This window comes from Panthera onca, chromosome B4, assembly GCF_046562875.1.
Source record: "Panthera onca isolate mPanOnc1 chromosome B4, mPanOnc1 haplotype 2, whole genome shotgun sequence".
Classification (NCBI taxonomy): domain Eukaryota; kingdom Metazoa; phylum Chordata; class Mammalia; order Carnivora; family Felidae; genus Panthera; species Panthera onca.
Genome location: NC_138345.1, coordinates 113,383,900 through 113,391,546, shown reverse-complemented (window position 1 = coordinate 113,391,546; position 7,647 = coordinate 113,383,900).

Sequence of the window (7,647 nt, the reverse complement as noted above, 5' to 3'; positions counted from 1 at the left end):
TTAGAAGCTGCCAAATCCAGTCACAGCTTCCTGTTCCTCCTGCAACCTAGATACAAAAGGATTTCATTCAACCGCCCCTTCTAGAGACTGACTCCTTGCCAGGAACTCCCAGCATGCACTACCATCTGTTCACCTCTTGGCTGCTTGAAGCCACTCCCCTTTCTAAATTCATACTAAAATTTATTTTCCAAATGCCAGTACTTTGGCTAGTCCTTTAGCTGACTCCAACCTCATTCTAAGTATCAGGATCCATCCACTATTCTCTAGGAGGAAACAGCAGCAGCAAAGCAAGGAAACTATACCTAAGTGCAGGGTCCAAAGCAGCTGCTTCAAAACAGTGCTGCAATCTTAAAGTGTGTCCCAAACACAATATCTGAATTTAATTAGATTACTTGGTATCGGATTTAAACTGCAGGACCCTTTAGAGGCAAATCGTTTTTCTCCTCTCGTCTTCTTCAGCTCCTGTTGGGTCATCTAAGAACAAAAGCCCTCAGATCAAGCCTTTTGGGGACAAAATTTCCCAGATTAATGGTTATTCTTTATTTTTCTTACTCTTCGGCCCTTGGGTAGGATTCGCCACTTACTGTTATGCCAGAAGATTCTCACGCACACTTCCCTGGAAATTAGGCTTCAAAGGTGGAGGATAAGATGAGATTCAAGGATTCAAGGATGAGAGGAAAACGGAGGGGAAACCGAGCTCTCCTCAAATACTTAATCCCTCTCTTTTTTGGAGATGCTGTGCAGATAAATGGGTAAGAGGAAAGATGTGTGGTGATAGGAGGTGACCTTGAGAACACCTAAGTGTATTCATTTGCTATGGCTGCCATAACAAAGTACCACAAAGTGGTCAGGTTATAGAACAAAAACACACCGAGTCACAGATCTGGAGGCTAGAAGTCCAAGAGGAAGGAGTTTGCAAGTTCTGTTGCTTCTAAGGGCTGCAAAGGAAGCATTTATCCCATACGTCTCCTAGTTTCTGAGGATTTGCTGGCAATCTTTGGCATTCCTTGGTTTGTAGAGAGGCATCATCCTGATTTCTGTCTTCATGTTCATGTGACTTTTCCCCTGTATGCATGTCTGCCTCTGTGTCCAAATCCTTCCCTCCCTCTTTTATAAGGACACAGTCATATTGGATTAAGGTCCACCATAACGACCTCATTTAACTTGATTATCTGCAAAGACCTCATTTGGAAATAAGGTCACATTCACAGGTACCGGAGGTTAGGATTTCAATATCTTTTGGGGAGAAACGGTTCAGCTCGTAAGACTAGGATTGGCTGGAACTGGAAAAGCCCATTTTCTTCTTCTGTATCAAACTTGAATCTGGAAGCAGTTCCAGGCTGGTTCATTGTATAGATGGCAGCATGAATGTTTTTTAGTGCTTGGCATTACCATCAAAACGCCAGTGCATAGGCTGCTCTCTCCTGCATGCCTTACATTGTATTGTTTTCTTATATAAACTTTTAAATTAATTTGTTCCTGTTAGTGTAATTTTCTGTAAGAGAATGAGTGCATGTGGTTTTGTTAAAAATTAACGAAATGTAACTTTCCATTTCACTCATGAGGAATTGATTCAAATCTTAGAGTACTTAGGAATGTAGACAATGGAAATTGCTTTTGGCTCCTCATTAGCTATTGATCCAGGATCCAATCGCTCAGGTTCCCACCCCTTCCGCGCACACATCCACACAATCTGGAGTACACACATGCAAACACACGCACATGCACACACTTGTGCACACACACACAAATTTACCTTGTGCCTAAACAAGTCTACCTAAACAAGATTTTGGTTTGAATTTCTCTTACATAGCATTACTCCCTTCGTGTTCTTCATTTTTTTTTTTTTTTTGAAATTACTTTCCACTGGCAGATGACTGTCTACTCGATGCCCAAGCAACTATGCCAGCAGCAGAGCCAAAAGATAAAGTGTGACTGGTGTCCCGCAGACTCAACCCACTTTATCTCACGGAGCTGGACTGCCAGGTGGAGTTGAGTAAACTTTGGGGGTTGCAATACAGTTGAGGCACAAAGTTCACCACCAACGTAAAACAACCAACCCAGTTCTGCTTTTCAATGTGCTCTAAACTGATGAGAAGGAGCAATGTAAACAAGGGTGAAGCAATAGGTTCAGGAGGAAAAAGGGCCACATTATATTGACAACTAACGTGTGAACTGCTCTTTTCGCATCTGTATGTGCAGAATATATATATATATATTTTTTTCCCCCAGAGTTTACTGGGAAATCAAGGCTGAGGAGGGAAAAACAATGTGGAGTTTCTAGGAGAGGAATTGTTTATTGCCTGCTAGGTCAGGTGATTCGTGGACTTAGAGAGTTAGAAAGAGCTTTTTGAGAGCAGCGTGTTCCGCGTTCTTGCTTTCTTAGGTAAGGGACCCAGAACTTGGGTAAATTAAATGAGGGTTGTATGTGTTTAATGAAAAGTTTCAGAACTCTGGGTTCAAGTCTCTAACTTTGTAAAGTGGAGATACTAATATATACGTTATAGGTCATTATGGGAATTAAATGAGAGAGCTTTGTCTGAACTTGTAACATGTTATGAGTGACGTTCTCTCCTTTGACCAGTATCACTCAGCTAATTAGTCCTGGAGAAGGGACCGGGCATCATTTCTCAGTTTGGTGCCTCACCTTTGTTCCTGTTATCTCCGCATTGGGAGGATGGGATTCCTGAAATCCCTAAATGAATAAACTTTATGGTTAAACTAAAAACCCCTTTTCAGATAGTTGTTTCCAATGCCCTGCCAGCAACTTTTACCAGAGCAGCTAATAGTTAACTAAAGGGAGTGAGTAGACGGAAAGTTTTCCAGGCCTCCCAAGAGCATACCTTGCCAAAAACGGTGTGAGAGGCAGCCAAAGTCAGGACGAGAAGAGAAAGCCAGGGGCCTGCAAAACACACATGCGTGACTGAAAGTCTTGGCCTTCAGACAGACAGAGCTGTGAGACACCAAAGCTCTTTCTTCATTTGTGTGTTTACAGATTCAGGATCTCATTTAGCATCTAAATTCAGAGGAGTGGACTAATGCTTAGGGCTCTCTCAGTGGTGTTTACTTCCTCAATAAATTCACTAGCGACTTTCTGTGTAGCCTTATCTGAAACAATGTCTCTATTTTAACACATTGACCTCACTGAGGGGTTTTACAGAGTGGGTTTTGAAAGGTAATGGAGACACATCAAATGGGGAGTTCTGATATTTGAGTATAAAACACTTCTCTGTTCGTGCTCTGCTGCGGTGTTTCTCCATCAAGATTGGAGATGAAAGAATGTTTAAATTAGATATGAAAATAGAAGACACTAGCAACCCCTACCTTCTCTCTAAAACACTAGTGAAGAAACGATTTGTTGAGCACCAATGGTGGGCTATGGAGTGAAGCATTCTTCTGTGGCCTGTTCACTTTTGCTGGTAGAATTTCTGCGTCACTGGAAGCTGCCCCTTTCTCAGGAAGGATCGGAATCTTGCCCTACGATGTTGTCAAAGTAAGGCCAGATAACTTTCCCCACCCACTTTCAGAGCAAGAGGTCCAAACGCACTAGGGCACCACCCCAAGCTATCAAACACTTAGAGACTGTCTTGTCCACCAATGAATCCGGAGGGCATGGAACTGGGTAGAAATCACTCAGAGGTTCCTTGTGGAACAAATGAGCAATGGAAGCACCTAATTATGACGACAGTTGCCCTTGATTTAGGTGACTCATGCCAACATAAGCTTGTTGGGCAGTATTGGTTTATTTATGGTACCCTGTTAAATTCCGTCTTTTAGATGCAGGCACTAAAGAAAACAAACCAAGATCACTAAAGAAGCAAATGGGATGATTGATCTCACTTGAATTTTTCAAAAGTTTTGTCCTGAAGTTGTAGAGGAATGAGTTAGACTGTTGTTGAAAATAAGATGTTAATATTGCCACTGTAAGGTTATTGTGAGGGTTAATAAGTCAAACATGCTTAGGGCAGTGCCTATCCAATGAGAAAGAATGAAATCATGCCATTTGCAGCAAAGTGGAGGGAACCGGAAGTTATTATGTTGAGTGAAATAAGTCAGTCAGCGAAGGAAAGATATCATATATTTTCACTCACGTGGATCTTGAGAAACTTAACAGAAGACCTTGGGGGAAGGGAAGGGAAGTGGAAAAAATAGTTACAAACAGAGAGGGAGGGAGGCAAACCATAAGAGACTCTTAAATACAGAGAACAAACTGAGGGTGGATGGGGGGTGGGGAAGGGGGGAAAATGGGTGCTGGGCATTGAAGAGGGCACTTGTCGGGATGAGCACTGGGTATTGTGTGTAAGCGATGAACCATGGGAATTGAACCCAAAAGCCAAGAGCACACTTTACAAACTGTATGTTAGCCAATTTGACAATAAATTATATTAAAAAAAATAAAGTTATGCCCACAGATCTCAAAAATATAAATAAATAAAATAAAATCTCTGACTCAACACCCTATCACAGTGTATTGTAATGTATTCATGATACAAATCTACATAATTTAATGCTGTCTTTAAAAATAGATATAAGAAAACATTTTGAATGATTTATGGTACAATAAAATTTGGTATATTTATATATTAAAAAAAGGAGAGTGTCTATCAATTGTGAGGATTATTATTAATATTATCATGATCATGTTTTGAACTTGCTGTTGAAATAGCTTCTCATTCTCTTTTGTAATTTTTCATATAAACAGTATATATGTAATTTTGCATAAATACATATATGTTATCTTACACATGTATTTGTCTGTTGTTTAAAGTCTTGTTTTGTCTTTCACATTTACCTTCAACTTCCCTTTCTTTTCTCCTTTGCATCCCCTCTGCACCCCTCCCCCCCCATGCAGCTGTTCCCCGACTGCTCATATAATCATATCTGCACATTTTACACTTACGCTTATCTGTGAGAGAGGTATGGTTATCGTCTGTCTCATGAGCATTGAATCATACCCATTGTTTTCGTTATTCTTCACCTAAAGTATAACTGTATAGGAATCCTTCAAAAGTGGCCTTTCAACTGTAACTCATTTATTTTTGGAATTGCTGCATGATAATCCATGGTATGGGTGAGATGTAATCTAAGTAGACATTCTCACCAATCCGCATTAACTTTGGTTCCTGTCCTTCTTTCTTTGTCTCGCTACTATGAACACTCTGACGTTAAGCGTCTTTTCACATGTGCCCCTGTGCCCTGGTGATCTGAGAGGTGTCAAGGTGATTGCAGCACTGAGTGGCACACATATGTTTAATTTTTTTGTATATGCTGCTAAATGGCTTGCCATGGTGGTTTTAACAGGTAAATCTTTTCTCAGCAATATATGAGCGCCCGTTTCCCCATATACTTACCACCAATAGAGGTTACTGAGGATTTCAATTTTTGCTAGTCCCATGGGTATGAAAGAAACAGTATTGTTACTTTAATTTGCATTTATCTGGGTGTGATTTGTTGTGAACATATTTTCTTGTTTTAAAGAATGTTTATTTATTTTGAGAGAGTGAGAAAGAGAGAGCAGGTGAGAGGCAGAGAGAGAGAGAGGGAGATAGAGAATCCTAAGTAGGCTTTGTGCGGCCAGCCCAGAGCCTGAAACAGGGATGGGTCCCACAAAATGTGAGATCATGACCTGAGCCGAAATCAAGAGTCAGATGCCTAACTGACTGAGACACCCACGTGCCCCATGAACATCTTTGCATTTGCTTATTGGCCATTTGGGTTTGCTCCTCTGTGAATTTCCTATTCTAATTCTTTATTCATTTTTCCATGAGTTCATTTGTCTATCTTTGTTGACTTGTAAAAAGAAAACAAAAAAATGATCATCGTCTATGTTACAAATATTTCTGAACCTATTATTTGTCTACTAAACTTGTTATGGAAACTTTCTTTTGCCAAAGATGTTTTAACTTCTTATATGATAACGTCTATCTTTTCTTTATAGCTTCAACATTTGGTCAAGAAATGCATCAGTCAAGAAGGTCTCCTTCCACCTGCAGATTATACATACACATGCATGTAATATGCTGGATTTTCTTGAAAGTATTTATTTTTTTTAACAGTTATTTTTAATCCAAAAGACTTCACTTTTGTAGATGGTATAAGATTGGGGTTCAATTTTTTAAAAATTCAGTTGAATAACTCTGCCATGATCAGTTGAATATGTATATGAATATATGTGTACACATATATTCATATATGTAAGTGTATATATATCTTCACATATATGTGTGTATATCCATATATGTATGAGTATATGTGGTGCATATGTATATACACACATACACATATGTATTATACACATATCTATACATTCCATATATATTTCTATATATCCCCACATACATGTGTGTATATACGTGTATATATATAATGGTTTTTCTATATAGTTTCATTGACTTTTACTATGACCTGCAGGCCCCATCAACCATTTGATTCAGGAGTCAAAGAGAAACTTAAATTAATTACAGAAGACAAGAAAGCTACGCTTGGGTCCACATTGATCCAACACCCCTCCCTCCCCCCAAACATTTTGATCCTGTGACACCATAACCCACAGTCTCTTCTCAAAATGAACCGCTCTTTTCTCATGGATGTTTCTCTTGCGCTCCTTATCACTATTACCATTAGGAAGTTTCTTCATATACGGGTAGACTGGAAAGATTCTGCACATCTCCTGCCTACTTACCTTTTCTTTTGTCAGGATAAGAAAGAGTGAATATATCCATCTCTCTTTTTTCTTCATTTCTGTTACTAATGGCACTTAGAGTTACATTAAACTTTGAATATCAGCTGTGGAGATCTATTAGCAGCAGTCATGAGAGTGAAGGTATAGAGTTAATATCTAAGCATTTCAGAAAACCTCAGTTAGAAACATTTCCTAATAATCCAAAGTCATACCCACTTGAATTATATTTAGAGTCATGGGGAAAAAGCAAGACAATTTAGTGATTTAATCTAAAATGTGACATGTGATCCCGATTCCCCTTTATCCTAGGACAATGTCTCAGGCTGGTTAGTGACTGAAGGGCAGTGTGGTTCCTTATGGGCTTTCCCTTTGGTGGCCTTTACAAAAAGGCTAAGGTAACATCTGAGTCATTTCATTTCTCCTTTCCTCACTGGCCCTAACCAAAGTATTGGAGAAGTCTTGTTTCTACAAGTCCTGATTCAATGCCAAAAATTTTTAAGGAACAGAATTTTATGTTTTCTTTTTCTTTTCTCTATTCTTTTGTTTTCTTTTCTTTTTTCTTTTCTTTACTCTTTTCATTTTCTTCCCGTCCTTCTCTTTCCTTTTCTTCTCTTTTCTTTTTCTTTTCCTTTCCTTTCCTTTTAGTGTTTTTCTCTGTGAATTTTTATTATATAAAGCATAGATTCCTCCCTTTCTTTTCTGTATTTAAATAAGAAACTGGATTTTCTTCTCAACATCACAGAAACTTACAGAATCATAGGATCTTAGAATTGTAAGGGACATTATAAGTCAGCCAACATTAGAAATCAGTTTCTTTAAACTCTTGCAAAATCCTCTTTTTTTTTTTTTTTTAAAAAGCTGCCAGTTGATTTTAAGGGAAGGCAAGATTCTATGAATGCCCGAACCGTGTTTCAGGTCCTACTTCTGTCTTTCTCTGAACTTTATTTAAATGGCTTTGCCTGGAG